This window comes from Amblyomma mixtum, chromosome 7 (genome assembly GCF_055824585.1).
Source record: "Amblyomma mixtum isolate Tamu chromosome 7, ASM5582458v1, whole genome shotgun sequence".
Taxonomy (NCBI): domain Eukaryota; kingdom Metazoa; phylum Arthropoda; class Arachnida; order Ixodida; family Ixodidae; genus Amblyomma; species Amblyomma mixtum.
The window spans coordinates 79652853-79672921 of record NC_143018.1 but is presented as its reverse complement, the minus strand read 5'-3'; the positions used below and the strand labels follow the sequence as shown (position 1 = coordinate 79672921).

The window sequence follows — 20069 nt, the reverse complement described above, 5'->3', positions numbered from 1 at the left end:
GTACAGGGCTGACGGGCTGGAAACCAAGGTTTGCAAGCTCTTGGCGGACGACAGCTTGTACCAGAGAGATGGTAGGCAAGCGGTTGTCGCCATCATGTAGATGCAGGGCGGCAGGGGACATAGCTTCGAGCTCGCGTCGGATGATGCGGGTCAGATTTTCTGGGGGTGCTGGAGTTTCCCGGTGTCGCAGGTCTTCACATGAAGAAGTCGCAGCCGTGTTGGGGAGGCGTGTGTACGGCTGGCTAATACGCCTGCTTTTGGCTTCCTCGAAGCGTCGACATTCCTTAATAATTCCGTCGATTGTAGTGCAGTTCTTGTATACAAGCAAGTTGAAGGCATCGTCGGCGATTCCCTTCAACACGTGGCTGACTTTGTCAGATTCGGGCATGTTGGCGTCCACTTTGTGACAGAGGGCCAGCACATCTTGAATGTACGACACATAGGACTCCGTAGATGTTTGATGGTTTGGTTTATAGGGTTTAACGTCCCAAAGCGACTAAGGCTATGAGAGCTCGGGAGGCGAGGTCCTTCTTAGCGGCAAGCGTTCGGCCGAGCGGCCGTCCAAACAATTCGCGGAGTTTCTCTTTGCACACGTCCCAGCTGGTCAAATCGTCTTCGTGCGTCTCATAGCAGACCCGGGCGGTGTCTTTTAGATAGAATATTACATTTGCGAGCATGAGGGTCGGATCCCAGCGGTTGTAGGTACTCACTCACTCGTACATGCTGATCCAGTCGTCGACGTCAGTGTTGTCTGTACCAGAAAATGTCCCAGGGTCACGAGGGGGAGAAAGAACGAGTGATGTCATCGCCGGGGCTGAGGTTTGCTGGGCGGCGTCTTGGGTCATGATGAGTGAAGGCCGCTGCGGAGCTCCGTCGTCGGTAGACGTAGGGGAAATCCGCACCTCCACCAAATATGTTGCGGGAAAGAATATATTTACAGATATTTACAAATAGACAAGAACAGCTGCGAGCGGCACCGAGAACACAGTCCGAACTTCTTTGTCGTCTTCTACTCTTCGTCTTCTACTCTTCCCACTCGTGCCATCGCTGTTTGTCGTCGTCGTCTACCCGCTTCAATATTAAGTCAAGCTCGGTTGGTAGAGCCCGGACGCGAAATTCGGAGGTCGTGGGTTCGGATCCCACCTGTGGAATGTGGCCGTTTTTTCTGCTGCTCTCTAATAAATTATATTTAACATAATTACCCTCTTAATCTGTCATTGATGAACGCCATGAATTATATTAAAAAAAACGTCAAGTATGCTCCTTGGCATCGGTGACTATTAGCTTCCTCATGTATATCATTACGATCCCCCCTTTCCCTTCCCTTGTCTGCTCAATGGCTAACGATGACCTCGATTTTGGCAGCCTTGATGCCTTAGTCAGGGTAAGACTTCCCCCCTCACCGCTTCCCCCCTCACCGTTCGATCATGTTTCTACGTGGCACTCGCGGTAATATAGGACGCACTACGTCCACCGCTATGGACGAAGGTGGCGCTGGTGAACACTCGCAAGCTTCGCTTACACTACACATAGATACCCCCGAAAGCAGATCGGACAGCCCTATTTGGTTAGAGCACTAGACGCGGATTCGGAAGTCGTGGGTTGGGATCCCACCTGCGGCCTGTGATTGTTGTTTCTTCTGCTTTCTAATAAATTATGCTTAATAGAACTGCTCTCTTAATCTCACATTGAAGAGCAGCACGAATTATATTTAAAAAAAAAGCATGCGTTATGCTCTTCGGCTTCTGTTGTTGTTAGCTTTTGTCAAGCAATGTACGTCAAACAGTTCTTCAAAAGGAATCAGTGGTTCAAGTTAAAATGCAGTCTCCGGTATTAGCGCATCTTGTTTCCCGCGAAATGCCTTGAGTTACGTATTAATATCCTACGTTTCTCCATTGGAAGCCTTTATTGAGTGAACTCTCTTCAATAAAATAAAAACGGTACTCGCAAAGAGCCGGAGCTCCGCTTTTAGGATGTGCATGAAAGCTAAAGATAACTAGAGCCATCGCAAACGTCGTACTCCTGACTACAAGGGTCCGCATGGCGGTACAATGCTTGCCGGTTGTCACGGGTTTGCCATAGCCAGCGACAATGCAGATGACAAGTCCTACATTGCGAGTTTTGAAATGAGGTTTACTGGAGCAGTGAAGCGGTGACGCAAGCTGGCAGTCGGATGTTATCATCGTCCGCCTAACTACATACTCTGCTGGACAAAGGGCTCTCCCGTACACCTCCATATAAGCCCGTCAAGTGGAGTACAGCTTTTCGCCGTCCGTCACGCAGAAAATGATTATCTGCTGGTCGTAAACATCTGCGCTACGGCCCGCAATGTCGGTTAGTTTTATGGCTCGTACCGAGTCACAACTTGTGGAAAGACTGTTTTCTTAATTCTGTTTCCCATCTCGACGTTCCTCGGAATTCCTGGATAATAAGCACTCTCAGCTCATACTTCAGACTTTATATTTCTTCACGTCATGTTAGGAACAAAAGCCACCATCAAACTCTGACATTTAATAAGCAGCGAATGATTTGCTGCTCTAGTCTGTCTACCGTTCCCGAGCTTCATTAACGAACGTCACGATAAAGCGGTGATGTGAGGTTTACGTAACGGCTGGCAGGTAAGGTACATCTGTCAGTAGCATGCCACGATGTTCAGGCACCATGCGCATATTCGTAGCAGCCGGTGGATTATATATTCCGGGCGTCGTGACCGTGCAGCATATCTTTCCTTAGGCAGTCGAAAGCTGTACTTCGCAATGAAGGCCCTTTCTTGCCTTTTCTTCACCGCTTTATGTCTAGGAGGACTCTTCCCGCCGGCATCGACATCAGGTAATAACCTCTGGACCGTTTGTTCCACCTGCAGAACTTGAAGGCGAGGGCGGCGGATTTTCAAACTTGTAATGTCTTGAGTATATTTCGCTGATATCGCATTCTTTCCAAACATGGCTTATATTAATAGCCAGCCGGCTTAACTCCTACCATGTAGCCGATTTAATATATCTGAACCCTGTTGAATGATAATATTTCAAGATATTTTATTTCGCAAAGGGCAAGAATTAGTTCCTGTTTAATTACATCGAGAGCAACTGGTAGACCCTGTAGCGCATCTCAGTTTTGTGCTAGAACGTTGAGGTAAACACGCAGCAATTCATTATTTATTGTCAGAGTTTTCAGACGCACGCCGAAAACATGTTCACCTGCAGGAATGAGAACAATTATGCCCTAAATGTGCTCTCCGAAGCACATAGCCTGTTACAAATTCCATTAAGAAGAACATTCATTTGAAGCACATAGGTTGAGCTGCTATTCACGATTTGTATGATTTGAGCAATCTAACGTCGCTTGTAACGTTTTTTTTGTTGTTTTTGTATGAAAAAGGCGCGTACAATCATGGGCTGCATATTGATGTTAAACTACACTCGAGTCGGTCTAGCTGGGTGATGACAATGTAAATGAGCTGTCATACGTTTATGAAACGCGAATTCACATCCAGAGTGCATTTGCCTCAGGCTGCTTTGGGAAAACAGTGCTGAAATTGTTTCCACGGTAATATTTTCTTCCACAATCTTTTCACTGCTGCACTATTTTTAGACGGAAAGAAGGAAGGTTTTGACCATCGCTTCAATCTTACGTCGAGTGCTTTCAGCAAAACGTGAAATCTCGCGTCTTCTTTCTGTGACTTACAGACTGCGTCCGCGTGGAGTTTCCTGACTTAGGGACCATCAGAGGCGTAAGTGTTTTTTTTTTTCCCATCAAGACCTTCTGAAGGCAAGTTAAAATGCACATGCCTGTTCCGTTTGTAACCACTGTCTCAGTATGCGCAGTAATAAATAATGCCACTTCAGTACAGAGTCTGACTATGAAAAAGTGCAGCACATTCAAAGCGATACTTAAAACAAAATATCCTAGATTTCACCAGTATTTAGTGAGAACCATTGATTCTTGCGCTTTTTTAGTCTCTTTTATTCTGGTATCCCAAACTCATGGATTCTTCAACGCTGCAGTGGAAAAGGTCGCTGTGTACTCGAAGTGAAAAAGAGGGGCTGGGGCATATTCTAGTCATGTTTTTATTCCAGCTTTGTAGCCATTTTGATTATGGCTGATGGAATATTCAGCCTCACTTTAGGCCATTATATTGTCGTCTAACGATAACAAACTTAACAAGACCAAATTATTTACGGGTTTCAAAACACTGCGACTAGCATTAGAGGCATCAATGACCTCGCTCCAGAGAGTCAGTACTTGTGCACTAACAACGCTGAGCACTTATATTAGATATGCTACATAGGCCTTAAAAACAAAAAAAGAAACTACAGTAAAAATATTGGAACATTGGCGCTCCCTTACGTAGTACTAAGATGGTCTACGGCGAAAGCCTATAGGCAACGCCTTTCATGACCCACGATTACGATCCGGCTTCTTGCTCATTTTAGCCTGGGCTACATACAGGCTGTTTCACCTAAGACTTTACACAACTTTTAAAATTAGACTTTTCTGTTAGAAAAGCGTTTTTTTCGGCATAGCATTGTCAGTGCAGTAGTACATCAGAATACAGCCAAGAGGTGCTGACTAGCCGGCTATTTAACTAATATTGAATAGTGAGCCTCTTAACTATTACTGTTAGGGTCTTTAATTATTGAGAGGCGTGTACACATCAGTTTCTAGAATTTCGAAAAAGCTGTTAAAATCGGCGCTGCGGACGAGCAAATTTTGGCTACAACGTGCCAAAATACATATCGGTTTCGCGGCGCTTGCAAGCAAAGCAACTCTTTGGTCAGTAATGTTATAGCGAGCGCCTCTTTCTATTTCCTAGTCTTCTGAACTCTCCAATGCACGTAACTCGTCGAAATAGCCGCTGTAACGAAATAGCGAAAAAAAGCGCTCTTTTAATTCGAAAAGCCTGTTAAAAAATCGTGTAAAGACTTAGGTTAAACACCCTGTACTGCCACCGCACTGTTTCACTCCCTTTGGTCAGTTATTTTGGGCGCTGTTTTCTAGCCGTTAAGTTTACGGACCCCTTGCGAGTGGTGCCGTTGCCCATCAGATGAGCGCTTCTCATCTCCTGTGCTTTGACCGCGCCGCAGTAGGCCCATATGAGAACGCTCTTGCTTTTTGCGCACACTCTAATATACGAAGAATAAGCTGGGACAGAAGCCCTGTAGTCAAAATTACAATTTTGTAGAATTCTCTTCTATGGTTCGGCTAATATGGCTTTACATTGTTCAAAGCCATATTAGCCGAAACATAGAAGAGAATTCTACAAAATTGTAATTTTGACTACAGGGCTACCCTGTACCTATCTTCGCAGGATTATAAGCCAACGCGACCATACACAGGTATACTCCACGCCGTAGACGCTGGCCTAAAACTACAACGCACATATGAAGAGGTTGTCACATCGTGAATTTTGATACGAAAGCATTATACGGCCCATGAGCAACGAAACCCGGTGACGGCTTTGACCGTAAAAAGTAGCCACGAAAAATCGGTGTTATGCCATCTGACTAGCCACGTGATCACAAAAAGGCTATTAGATAGTCAATGCGCGTACGCATTGTAGACATTGTGCAGACATAGCGATAGAGACGTTGTTGTTGTATTGGGTTTAATGGCGCATGAGCGACTATAGCGATAGAGTCGTCACAGTGGCGTTATAAGTATATTGTAAGGATCTTTAGGTCAAGCACATTCAGAGTTGAGGAATTAAAGGAACATTCCTAAAAGAACATTAAAGGAATTGAGGAACATTCCTATTTTCTGCAGCTGTGATCCATTAATTTTTGTTTGTTGTTTCCGCGTATGTGCTTTTCAGTTGTTTTATTTTGGTTTCAGTTCATTACTGGTTGCTTTATGTGATTGACATCATTATTACTTGTCACAGTAACTGTTTCTATTACCCTATTACTGTCTACCTATGTAATATTCATCTATTATGTTTCTATTCTTTACGTTGCTGCCTTGTAATGGTCTCTTGGGCCTCGTCAAGCTTTTGTGTAGCTTTTAGCCCAAGAGACCATCCAGTTGTCGTCTGGAAAATAAAGATGTATTGTATTGTAAAGGTAAAGGCCTTCCGCCAAAAGAGTATTAGGTCGAAGGCCTTTAGGTCAAATGCCATCACAGTCGCATCCTTTGACCTTTAAGGCTTTACCCCAAAGGCCTTTACGTCCAAGGATTATAGGGTAAAGGTCTTAAGGCCAAACGATGCGTTCGCATTCAACGCACGTAAGGACCTTAAGTGTCCACCTTAATTTCTGTGCTCGAAAAACTAGCCACCCTCTATACGTAATGCCTTGTGATCTCGAGCGTACCTGGAGCTTGGAAAAACGCTAACATTATCTTAATTCATAAGAAAGGAAACGTCAAAGGCTTGAAGAATTACAGAGCGATCAGCTTATTGTCTGTTGCCTAGAAGTTATTTACTAAGGTAATCGCTAGTAGGGTCAGGACAACCATAGACTTCAATCAACCGAATGATCAGGCAGGCTTTCGTAAAGGATACTCAACAATAGACCATATTCACGCCATCAATCAGGTGATAGAGAAATGCGCAGAGTATAACCAGCCCCTATATATTAGCGTTCATTGATTACGAGGAAGCATTCGACTCAGTAGAAACCTTAGCAGTCATGCAGGCATAGCGGAATCCGGGTGTAGAAGAGTGTTATGTGAAACTATTCTTGATGTCTAAATTTAATCTTATCCCTGTTAAGCAGTGGAAAGCATGCTCTTTTATTAGACACCTTGGACTCACCGGGTTAATTCTGATGACAATCTCTGTAATGAAGGGACAGATTTGATGAAACTATTGGAAGTTATTTATAACGACTGCACAGCTACCATAGTTCTCCATAAAGACAGATATTTTAATTCCAATAAGGAAGGGTGTCCCGCAGGGAGACACGATCTCGGCTATGCTGTTCACTGCCTGTTTACAGGAGGTATTCCGGGGCCTGAAATGAAAGCAGTTGGGGATACGAGTTGATGGAGAATACCCAAGTAATCTGAAATTCGCTGATGACATTGCCTTGCTAAGTCGCTCAGGACATGAACAGCAAAGCATCAACAATGAGTTAGACAGGCAGAGCAGAAAGATGGGGCTAAAAATAAACATGCAGAAAGCCAAAGTAATGCTCAACAGCCTAGCAAGGGAACTGCAGTTCGCAGTTGGTAGCCAGGTGCTGGAAGTAGTAAGAGAATATGTCTATTTAGGGCAGGTCATGACAGCTGATCCGGATCATGAAAGGGAAATAACTAGAAGAATAAGAATGGGGTGGAGCGCATATGGCAGGTTCTCTCAGATCATGAATGACAGTTTACCAATATCCCTCAAGAGAAAAGTATACAACAGCTGTATCTTACCGGTACTCACCTATGGGACAGAAACGTGGAGGCTAACAAAGAGGGTTCAGCTTAAATTAAGGACAACACAGCGAGCTATGGAAAGAAAAATGATAGGTGTAACTTTAAGAGATCGGAAGTGGGTGGAGTGGGTGAGAGAACAAACGCGGGTTAATGACATCCTAGTCGAAATCAAGAGGAAGTGGGCTTGGGCAGGGCATGTAACGCGAAGGCAAGATAACCGCTGGTCCTTAAGGGTAGCGGACTGGATTCCAAGAGAAGGGAAACGTAGCAGAGGGCGGCATAAAGTTAGGTGGGCGGATGAGACTAAGAAATTTGCGGGAATACGGTCGCCGCAAATGGCGAGGAATCGGGTTCATTAGAGAGACACGGGAGAGGCCTTTGCCCTGATGAAGACGATGATAAATTTTTCTCTCCAGAAAATTATGCATGCCTTAGCTACTTGTCATGCGTCACGTGGCCTCAATTGCTTGCGGCAAGAGGCACATGACCGCGGTTAAAATCTACCATGACTTGCCACATAAAATGCACTGTTGCTGTGAAAATGAAGTCACATTCCTAACTTCAAAAACTCCGCATTTTTGTTTCAAAACCGGCTCTTGTTGCCAGCTTCAAGCATTGTCAGGGTACGAATCTTCCCGGTTCTAGCTGAGCCTATCCTGCTTGTTATAGAGAGCACATCAAGCCAGTTACCATGCATTTCAAGCACCCACTCTGCAACATCGCGCTTGACTAATCTCCGCTTTTAATCTGGTCGCTATTCCTCGTTCTAATATTTTGCGCATCATCCGCTTTGAGAATTCGCCATGGACTCCCTATATGCGTGACAAAGATCGCAGGCCTACTTTCTTCGTGTCGCGACCGGTATGAGGCGCACCAGTTGTTCTTTGTCAAACCCGACGCACATGCTCAGGAGCAGACAAGGCAGCTGAGGCAGGATGCACCAGCATGTGCGGACAGCTGAATCCTCGTGCGCGAGAGATCAACGATGACGAAGAAGCGTCCCTGAAACTTCGTCTTCAGCGTCTTTATTACAAAATACACGGCGGACGGCGTTGCGGACGTGACGGAGCGAAACTGAGAAATGTGTAAAAAACAATCAACACTCTCAAACCACTTTCCGGTGACGCTGTCACTAGAAACAGGCTACCATTGTTACATATCGACGTTAGGCGTAGCAATGTGGCAGCAGCAAAGGCTCAAAAACTTTTCTCTGACTTTTTCGTGATTTATGTCACTTCTGGTGGACTCGGAATGCGCGCTAACCCGCAATGGCGCCTTTTATGGTATTTATAAAGCGATCTCAAAATATAAACCCCATTGGCAGAACATGTTAATTTGATGCTGTGGCTTCGGTGCCTCGTTTAGCCAAGCGGCTTGAATAAAATGCTCTTTCGAAACCTGGTGCAACGATTGTTTTCCCGCTGGCAGCTAAATTAGCAGTCATTGCTTCAGCTCATAACAATAGCCGCTTTCAATACCTCAAGATATTCATAACAAATCCGAGTGAGCATTTTATGGTGTGTCGCGCTCAATCCCGTGTGTGGAGGGGTATCAAGCAAAAATAACTTCGCGTTACTGAGGTGTAGTGAGGAAGTAGCTGAGGTTAGTCATATCGATAAAAGCAGCGGCTGGCAATACTTCCATGCACCTCGAGCGCCGCCTACTGCGGGAGGGAAGTTTTCAGGAGTACGGTTTCCTAATTAGATTGCCGCACGTTCAAGTTGTCTCAATAAATTTTCTACGTTCTTTGCAGTGTCCCGATGTTCAATACACGTGCATCAGAGAATTCGTGAGTACGAAACGTGAACCTGACAGAAGGGGAAATTTGTTGTGCGAAAAGCGAATACACTGTTCTTGCAATAGCACTATGTTTTCTGCTTGTAATTTCTTGCGAACTCTAGAATCCTCCCGGCTAGAAGTTGTGCAGCAGCATTCAGCAAAACCAAATCATAACGATGCCTTATGCGTGCTATCACAGTGAAACCCAATGCAAAACAGAGATGAATGAAAAGAAAAACGGTGATGACAGAGTGTTGGCAGAAGCCTAGTACACCTCGGTAGAAGTGCCGGGGGTTTAGCACTATGTATACGCGGCCAATTGTTTAACAGCATCTCCCGAGTTTCAAGAGAGTGGTCGTACAGCGCTTTTCGGTAAGGCGGATAGGAAAAGCAAGCTGAAAACGACGTGATCTTTTCCCGCGTGTGCGTATTTCCTTCTGTCCCACCGCCTTACTTCGTCATAGGCCCCATTACGGCCGTTCATTTGAAATGGGTTATACTGTAAAGAAATAGCGGTGATATATTACGTGAGGATGTACGATAATCCACGCTGCGGGTCTCGGTGAATGTTTTTCAAACACGGAAATATCTCCGCAGAAAAATAATTTTCAGCTTTTGTACAATGCTCTGCCATAGACTGTCGCAGTTATCACAAAACCTCACTGCATGGCTCAGAGGCGGTCCCCATAACATGGTAACTTTTCGCCGAATCTGTAACAGCTGTACCTTGCCTACGATGGAGATCATAATCTTCCAGACTGACCATTATCTGCACTTCAGTTTATTATCTATCAACTAGGGATGGATTTTGCAACGCTGGAACTTAGTCACCTGTGCTTTCAACCGATAGCTGAATTATCACTTTCACCATGCTTGAAACTTTGTAATCGATTTTAATAATGATTATTCCGCTTACACTCAAAAAGAGCTCAGAATTGGCAATTTTAAGATTCTTTATGTGAGCCACAGTTACAGGAGCGCGCACTTTCATCACCGAGAAATCCAACGTTGGCAGCGACTTACAGAGCCGAGAGATAGACTAATCCCACAGTTCCTCTGTAGAAGCCAACGCCGCGCTTATTCTCAATAGTTGGAAGCTGAAGAGGATAGGCAGTGTGAATGAAAGAACCAAAAATCCTCAAAAATCCACAAAAATACCACTAAGCCAGCACTCAGAAGAAGACAAACTTTGTTCTTCATGGTACCCTCTTCAGGATCCGTACTCAGATCCTGCTTAAGAAATGAATAAACTATCTGCGCTCTTATTATGCCTAATGTGCGCATGCTTAATCACCTCCTTCTCTATTTAGTACGCCATCGCCGAATTTCTTGAGCACCGTTTTTTTTATATTTACGCTGTTTTTCTCTTTCTGCATGTACCTGACTTCTGATGCAGTTCTTTGGATACGCTCTACCAATGCTGTTCCGCGTAAGTGAACAAGACCTATACGAGGAGCCGTGATGATGGCTCATGAGACGGATACGACGACATATTTAAAGCAAATATGCAGCACGACTGCAAAGCGGAATACAGAATGAGCTTCGTTAATATCCATGGGTTGAAAACTATACATTTTATTCCGGCAGAATGTGAAATGGTGCGGACTTAACGTCCGGTATCCTCACGTGCGCACTGAAAGACACTGTAGACACGTGCAGAACCTGCGGCGAATATGCGAATAATAGCAGAAGATGGCGTCTCCTGTGTGCAGAGCTGTGCAGCTCTAAACAGCTCTCGGTAGTTCATATTGTCACGTAGTAGTGGCGGTATCCATCGTTGCACGGCCTTTGGCAAAGAGCGGCTGCGTACGCTGGGACAATTTTGCCGCTTTGCTGCTTCTGAGCGAGAACAGCGCGCAACCCCACACTGCTTGCGGCTGTATAAATTTCAATTTCGGCCTTTTAAGAGCGTTAACTCTTACTGCTTACGTTTGTAAAGGACGCATCTCTCTGCAATAAAGGTCAAATTGACCAAAAAAGTAGCCACGTGACCACACTATATCACACAGCAACACCGGGAGCGTAGCGTCTTAACTTATACGTGTGCTTTCGATCAGTTATATATGTGCCAGTATAGCGGACATCTAAGTGGGACCCCCCGGGACCACCAATTCCATAAAATTAGGGGGCCACCCGTTCGACGCACAATGTTCCAAGTGATGTCAAATGACTTGGAATGCTCCTGAGAATAATATTACTTATTGCGATAAAGCCCAAAATATGTGTGGGATTCGCAGCAACGACCTTTCCGTCCCCAAACCATTCATTCTGAGGACCCTCAGACGGCCGGCCATTACGGCCGAACCGTTTGTTGCAGGAGGTTGCGGTTGGTGTCAAACAATTCGTCGTGTTGGAAATATACCGGATATAGCGAAGGTGGCTGTAAATTGCATTAATAGTCCAAATTTCTTGGGGCAGACGGCACTACTTGTGCATTAGAAGGGATGTTTCAGGAAAGGAAGCATCAGCGGATGTTTGGATTTGGTCTTGTCCACTTTTGCTGAGCACACAGATGTAAAAACTTCAAGCTCTCGGAGCTAACACTCTTAAGTCGAACACTGAGTCAGTGTTAGCGGAGAATTTTTTATCGAGGTGTACGGTCAAGGGCGGCAAATATAAACAACATTGAAATATTTCGAATGCTTCACGATGCGGAGACTCCCATTCGAATGGCATATCCGGCCTCGTTAGTCGCCTCAAGGCTTCCGCAAAGAGCGAAACGTTCTTTACAAATAGTCCGCAATATGCACGGAGTCCCAGTAATCTACGCACAGCTTTCTTGTCCTACGGCTGTGAAAACTGTGTGATAGCAGCGAATTTCAGTGGATACAGGCGTATAAGTTGTTGGATATGATATAGCCTAGAAACAGCAGATACTCGAGCGCGAAATGGCGCTCGTCTGCATTGAGGGCTAGCCCTGATGAGCTGATCGCCTCCACCAAGAGCTTTTTTCTGGCAGAAGGCATCCCCCTTTGACTTTTTAGAAAATAATCGAATTATCTAGGAAAGGATATTTCTAATAATGAGGAGCTTTGAGCAGACAGGGGTGATGAAATGACATAGTCGTTGCGATACACACATGGATGTAGAAAAGAAAGCAAAGCAAGGAAATTTTTTGTTTTTTAATTCTGCCGTTGATTATGCTGGAATTGTCGCAATAATTAGGACAGAATTTAATTTTATACAAATCAGGAGAAAAGTGGTGCAACTACTGTATTGGAGAACGAAGTTCGTTCAATTTTTTTGCCAAGCGTACGCCAAATGTGTGCAGCAATTCATATTCACTATGCGTTACACACCACTGCAAAAAAAAAAAAATCTCGCAACGAATGCCTTGGTTATCCTACCTGTTTGAAGATAGATTACGGTTCCTGCAAGGTGTCAGCCTAAAAGTCAGTTTGCACTGCCTGTGTATTTAAGGCCTAAATTTAGTAAAAGAGGTGTCCTGCTTAAAGAGTGCGCAGTTAAGTGTAACGAGCCAGAGGGGAAACTCTCTTCCTTTAAAGAAGTGGTGCTGGGCCCAGCTTCTACCAGAAATGGCCGTGCCTCCCCTCTCCCCACCAAAAAATTCTTTCGGATTGGAGGCAACATAAGAATATTCTAGTGTTAGTGCACCTTTGTTTCAGGACGTCCAAAGCCAAGGATGTCAAAGGATGCCGAAATAATATTTTTCCAAAATCTATGACTCAGGGAAAGCTTCGCGATTGCCACGTGGTGTGCAGTTAGTTGGCACGCCTGTACAAGACCCGTTTATGTGGTCTCTGTTGTACCCTACGTTCTACCACATTATCATATATTAACTCCACACCTGATGTTTCCAGCAAGGGAGAATACAATACCTGTTTCTTTCTAGTGCACCTTGGGTAGTCAATGGAAACAACCGGAAGTATTAGCAGCTCTCTTCGAAAAGGTCATCGTACGATTAGCAAAGGAAAGGAACCCTAATGGTGAGTACTTGCAGAGATTACAAGAGCACGAACAGAGCTTATCGATCTGTTTTACCGGCAGCGCCAATTACTTGTGAGGATGAAGTGGAGGGCTCTGCTGGTCGAGCCTCGGAGGCCTCAAAGCTGGCTCGATCTGCTCTGTGTTAACAGTGAATTGACTCGCATCACCAGCTTCGCCAAGTATCATCGTTGCAAAAAGAACCCAGGCAGCATGGTTTGCTTCTCATCCGCTCAGTGGATGACTATACCCCCTCCCCCAAGCTCTAAATCTGTGTCAGGCAAAGCGAACCTTGGCTCTGACATCCCAAAACCTTTCCATTTTAGAGAAGCCGGTAGTCTCCACCGTAAGAATGACAAGCCAACCATTCTGCCTGCAGCTTTGAGCAAAGACGATTTACGAAAACGAAAGCTAGTTGCTCTTATCTATTTCTATCCATCTATCTATATCTACATCTAAATCCACGTCTACATCCACGTTCACGTCCGTCTCTCCGTCCGCCCGTCCGTCCGTCCGTCCGTCTCTCCGTCCGCCCGTCCGTCCGTCCGTCTCTCCGTCCGCCTCTCCGTCCGTCCGTCTCTCCGTCCGCCCGTTCGTCCGCCCGTCCGCCCGCCCGTCCGCTCGTCCGTCCGTCCGCCCGCCCGCCCGCCCGCCCGCCCGCCCGTTCGTCCGTCCGTCCGTCCGCCCGTCCGTCCGCCCGCCCGCCCGCCCGCCCGTCCGTCCGCCCGCCCGCCCGCCCGCACGTCCGTCCGCCCGCCCGCCCGCCCGCCCGTCCGCCCGCCCGTCCGTCCGTCCGTCCGTCCGTCCGTCCGTCCGTCCGTCTGTCTGTCTGTCTGTCTGTCTGTCTGTCTGTCTGTCTGTCTCTCTGTCTGTCTGTCTGTCTGTCTGTCTGTCTGTCTGTCTAATCAGTTGAGCTCTTATTGTCAAGGCCGTAGCATGCATCCCATATGTTCCTGAAACGCTCCGCTTGTTGTACAAATAGTTTGCGTTGTGAAAGGCATACTGACCGTTTTAGGGCGCCAATAAGTATTCCATTTTGTGAAGCGTTTCACAATATTTTCGAACCTTCAAAACATTTTTGCGGTCGTGCCAGTAGAATCAATACACGCCTTTTTGTTCTAATTTTTTTAAGAGCACAGCACTGATTAATCGTTATCATTTGCAACGGCACTCCAGTGACGGCATATATTAAGAAAACAAGAGCTGCTGACTGTTGGTCACTTGAAGAGCCGCAAGCAAGAGCTGTTGAAGATGAAGTGCAACGTGCACTGACCCAATCAGTTATATATTGTAGCGTGCAACGCGAAATAGATCACCGGAGCAGAGGCGAAAAAAACTGCAGTGGTCCCTCAGTGGTTCGAGCGCGCGTGCGAGAGACAACCAACTTCTTCCTCTAATAGCGCATGCACTACTTCTATCTCTTCGAAGGCATGTATCACTGCCCCCCTCTTCTGCAGCATCGACACGATGCGGCTAGGAGAGAAAAGCCAGCGAGAGCGTAGAACGCAGCTGCAGTGAACCGCTGTTCAGTCAGGTAGCCGGTCGTTATAAGAGTTCACGCGAACAACGTGCACGACTTTAGTTCGGTGCGACCGGCGCGGTGAACAAGCTGTTGGGGCGGGAGCAACCGCATAAGTCACATTACTGATGCGGAGCAATACTTCGTAAGAGCCGAAGTATCGGCGCAGCAACTTTTCAGAAAGCCCGCGGCGACGAACAGGTATCCAAATGCACACAAGGTCGCCGGGCGCGTAACTGACGAAACGGTGTCCATGGTTGTACCTAGCGGCGTCAGTCTCCTGTTGGCGGTTAATTCGCAGGCGTTCCAGTTGCCGTGCTTCCTCAGCACGCTGAACGAAGATGTTAACGTCGAGGTCAGCGCCAGAGTCGCAGTAGGGGTCGACGGGCAGCATAGCATGCAACGGAGTGGTACCTGCCGACCGAAGACAAGAAGAAAGGGGGTCAGTCGGGTTGTTTCCTGCAAATCGGTGTTGTTGGTTGGTTGGTTGGTTTATGGGGTTTAACGTCCCAAAGCGACTAAGGCTATGAGAGACGCCGTGGTGGAGGGCTTCGGAAATTTCGACCACCTGGGGTTCTTTAACGTGCACTGACATCGCACAGTACACGGGCCTCTAGAATTTCTCCTCCAAAAAAATTCAACCGCCGCGGCCGGGATCGAACCCGCGTCTTTCGGGTCAGCAGCCGAGCACCATAACCACTGAGCCACCTTCAGGGCGGTGTTGTACGCAAACGTTAAGTACGGCAGAATGGTGTCTCAAGTTCGATGCTCGACGTCAACCTACATTGATAGCATGTCGGCTAGTGTGCGGTTGAGTCGCTCTACCAAACTGTTTGTCTGCGGGTGATACGCCGTAGCACATCGATGGCTCGTGTGCGTCAGAAACATCACGGACGGGGTTAAGCGGGCCGTGAAAGCAGTTCCCTGGTCAGTAACAACAACGGCGGGTGCTCCATGAAGCAAGACAATGTTGTGGACGAAGAACTGCGCCACTTCAGCAGCAGTGCCTTTGACAAGAGACGTGGTCTCAGCGTACCGTGTGAGGCAGTCGGTTGCAACGACTATCCAACGCTTTCCAGAAGAAGACTTCTGAAATAGACCAAGGAGGTCCATGCCCACTTGATGGAAAGGGGTCTTGGGTGAATCGACGGGATGAAGAAATCTGGCTGGTTTCAATGGAGGAGTCTTCCGACGTTGGCATTCACGGCATGTTTTTACGCAGGCCTGCACCGATGGGAGTAACCTGGGCCAATAATACTTTTTCTAATCCGGGCTAGTGTACGGCTGACTCCAAGGTGGCTGGCGGATGGTGCATCATGACAGGCACTCAAGATCTCAGGCCGCAGCTGTGACGGTACGACAAGTAGGAACGCTTCTTCGCTGTTGGTAAAGTTGCGCTTGTAGAGAACACCAGACCGTAAAGTGAAGGTGCGGAGCCCTCGAAGAAAAACACGCGGAATGGGAGCTGTAAGGTCGTCGCTTGCACCCGCTTGTACGCGTTTCTTTTGCTTGTGTTTTTTTTATACAGTTACACCCGAGCCGCTTCGCCGGGATGCCGGGCGTCCCGGGCGGGGAGGAAACTTGTCTTTTGTATGCTGTTTCGAGTTCTGTTTCGTACAGCGATACCCCCGAGCCGCGTCGGCGGGGTGCCACGTGCCTTCGGGGGCGGACCTTTTGTTTGTCTGTTGTTTGACGTGCGGAGCGGGCCCCCTGGACGGACCGCGCGTTCATCACCCGCATTTTGAGATGTTTGTTTCCGCGGGTGAACTCGCACTTTGCGTGGAGTGAGCATTGAGTGTGCAACTGGTTTAGTTGGGTCTCGTTCTAGCACCGACATGTAAGGCGCCGTGTGTCCCCGTAGACGCGCCGCTTCGCGCATGTGCGGGGCTCCGGACGCCTTCGACAGACCACACCCGCACATCTGTTAGGTGCCTGGGTTTGCTTTGTTTTTCTTTGCCGTATGTCGCAGCCACTGGTCGTAAATGTGCGCTTCTCTGCGGGGATGGGTATCCTAACCTTGCGGACCAAGGCCCAGACGCGCCGGCGCCCCAGCCCCGTCCGCGGTACATGGATTCCCCGAAACCGGGGGAAAGCGTCCTCGGTAATATGAGAGCGCTGAACGAATACATGTTTTTGTAGAAGCCCAGCCACGGCCGCGAGCTCTGAGCGGGCGGCAGTTGAGGTCGGAGCTGGGTAGGAGACGGACTTCCTCCCGCATGCTCGCTTAGGACGACGGACTGTCTTAAGTCCAGGGGCGGCCCAGCTCAGTTATTCTTTTCAATGCTGCTGTCATCATTATAACTGTACTGTACCTTTTTGTTTTAATCAAGTGTTAATTAAATAAGTGTTCTCAGTTAATCCGGCGGAATCGAGAGGTTCATTGGGCGAAGCAGGGATACGGGACCTACTAAGAAGAAAGAAGAAACTACAAGCAACAACGAGTGAAAAAGATGAGAGAAGGAAACAACACCATAATTGTTTTACTGGCGCAGCCTGCGACAGGATCGCCGTTTCCTGTCAGACTTCGGCGAACATCAGGCCTTTCGAGGACGAAAACGATCGGGCCGACGGACCGTGCCTGAGAAACGTCTCCGCCGGAAAGAGGACAACAGCTGAAGAATTATCACAGCATAGTGGCCAATGGACCGAGCCAGCTGTGCTTGCCGTGCCGACGGACCGGCACATGGACTGCTGAACTACTAGCGACGCAGCAACAAGAGGCGTCCAGCACTGCGGCCAACGGACCGAGCCAGCGGTGCTGAGCGCTTCAAGGCTCAAAGGAAAAACAGATCAGCGCTGAGCGACTGACGACGCAGGAGCCATCGACTCCCAGCGCAGCGGTCGACGGGCGGAACAACCGGCTCTGGGTGTGTCAACGGACCGACACATTAGCGCTGACGGACTAGCGCTACAGCAGCCGCAGAGTTCCGGCTCGACGGACAACGGATTGAGCCAGCGGTGCCATTAAACCACAAGAGGCACGTCAGCCGCTGACGGACTAGCGGTGTGCTTTCGCGTTCGCCGTGCCTCACATCGAGAGCGACAACGGAGAGCAGCGAGAGCTACGGGCGGCAAGGGACGGAGACTGTGCCTAAATTCGACCGGAGGGAGAGACGCAAGATCAACAGACGCGGGTGTCTCGGGGACGACAGGGCATGCAATTCCTGTAGGAAGGTGAGTGGTCTTTCTGCTGGTCCTCGGAACCCACTGACGCGGAGTTGAGGCGTTAAGGCGAGTCACAGGTCCTTTGTATGATCCTACGTAGCGGTGCAGTGGTTGCAAAAATGAATACAGATGAAAGTGGTAGTAACACCACAGAGTCTAGCATAGATCAGTTGACGGGGACAGAAAGTGTGATGGGAGTAGCGAAGGGGGCAGGTAATGCAGCAGATTCGGATGTGGCCATGCAGCGGCTGGAGATGGAGATGGAATTGGAGTTGAGGAAAACTACGCTGCTTATCGAGCGAGAGAGAACCCGGCAGTTGGAGCTGCAAACCGGTTCAGCACAGGGCTCGCAAGCGGGCGGGCGGCAAACGCGCGAAGAGACGCTTGCATATTTTGCTAAGCGTCTAAAGAGTTTGCTGACCCAGATTCCAAAAGATCCAGAAGTGCCGGTATGGCTTGAGGGGATCGAGGGCATTTTTCGCTCCTATAAGGTGCCGGACGAGGTTAAAAGCCATTTACTTTTGCCTCTTGTAAGTGGGCGGATCCCACACCTGTTCTCCAAGCTCTCTATCGAAGAGCTCGACAGCTACGATCAGGTCAAAAAGACAATTTTGTCCGAGCTCCGTCTGTCCCCAGGTGACTACCTCAGGCAGTTCCGCAACGCCGTGCCGGCGCCAAACGAGACCTGGCAACACTTCGCGTCGAGAATTGAGAGCTACTATGCTTTTTACATGTCGGCACGGGGAATCAAAACGATCGAGGACCTCACTGCGCTGAATGTGGCAGACCAGATGAAGCAGACGCTAAGCACCGAGGCCTACAAACATGTCAAGAGAGAGGAAGGAGACAGCTGGGTTAAGCCTCACGAAGTAGCGAAGCTAGTGGAGGCGTTCGAGGACTGTGAGGGAAAAGGATCGGGAAAGAGGCAAACATTCGCTGCCGAAAGCCCCTCCGGGGTCCACAAACCATCGTGTCCGCAAAATTCCGCCCCAGCTTCCCGAGAAAAGTCGCCTGCTTCGAAACCCTTGGCATGCTTCATTTGCAACGGCCCACATTTTGCGCGGTCATGTCCTATGAACCAGGGAGCTGGCAGTACGCAGCAGAAAAGCGTGAACAGGGTAGCGCAGGCTGATTATAACGTCGCTGGCAGCTGTAGCGGTGGAGCTACGGATATTACCGAGCAGAGAGCTAATGTTGATGTTCAGTCCGGTGCGGAGACACCCAGGACAGAAGAACTAAGTTCGCCAAAGTACGTTGACTTGAAATGCGGCGACGTGGTTGTGAGAGCGCTAATCGACACGGGCGCCGAAATCACAGTGATCAAAGAGGGCGCTATACCTAGCAACCTGACGGAGGATGTTGGCAACATCACACTTGTTGCCGCGTTTGGTGCTAAAGTAGTAGCAAAACTAGCTCGGGTACCATTTGTCTTAACAGCAGGTGACAGTCGGCAGGTGAGAGGAGCTGCACAGCTGCTATGCGCCGTAACGAAGGAGCTGGCGTCGAAAGACGCAGACTGCTTGCTCTCCAAAGGGGCTTGGCACCTGCTTGAACGGACACGAAGCAGCGCTTGCAGAATGCCCGACAATAGAAGGAAGGTGGCGAACACCTTAGATGCAGGCAGCTGGCAGGTCGAAGAGTCTCCGTCGTCGGAGAACATCGAGACAGATCTGAGTACAGATGAGGTACGCGTAGCGGTAAACGAGACGCTCGCCGAGGAAACGACACCGCCACAGAATTGGGTATCCTGCGAGGCGCAGCGATTGGACCAAAGCCTGGCAGATGCTTTGCCTGTGGTGACTGGAACCAAAAACAAGAGCCGCCATCGCCACCTGTGGTTTCCGAGGGCTGGTATAGGGACCACTTCAGTGGTTGTTGTCATGTAAGATGCATCTGCACGGTGCCATGGTATACGCCTTGCATGTGGCAACTACCTTTTTGTATCACGTAACACGGCACCGCATAGTTTTTTTGAAACAGTTGCATTCTGAGCATTGGGGTAGTGCTGACGACGACCTTTAATTATGTTACATATCGTGTGCAACAACGAGTGAGGTTGTTGCAACGATCTTAGAAGGGGCGTGTAAGGTCGTCGCTTGCACCCGCCTGTACGCGTTTCTTTTGCTTGTGTTTTTTTTATACAGTTACACCCCGAGCCGCTTCGCCGGGATGCCGGGCGTCCCGGGCGGGGAGGAAACTTTTGTCTTTTGTATGCTGTTTCGAGTTCTGTTTCGTACAGCGATACCCCCGAGCCGCGTCGGCGGGGTGCCGCGTGCCTTCGGGGGCGGACCTTTTGTTT

The 20069-nt window shown here is 48.4% G+C and overlaps 1 long non-coding RNA gene across 2 annotated transcripts in view; it reads left to right on the top strand.

The window, feature by feature from the left end:
- The first annotated feature begins 2444 nt into the window (after positions 1–2444).
- Positions 2445–20069, top strand: part of LOC149336594 (uncharacterized) — a 50955-nt gene continuing 33330 nt past the window's right edge. For both annotated transcript variants that reach the window (XR_016284576.1, XR_016284575.1), the window contains exons 1-4: positions 2445–2618; positions 3687–3730; positions 9116–9151; positions 12995–13088. This is a non-coding gene — a long non-coding RNA (uncharacterized LOC149336594). The remainder of the gene's footprint in view (positions 2619–3686; positions 3731–9115; positions 9152–12994; positions 13089–20069) is intronic.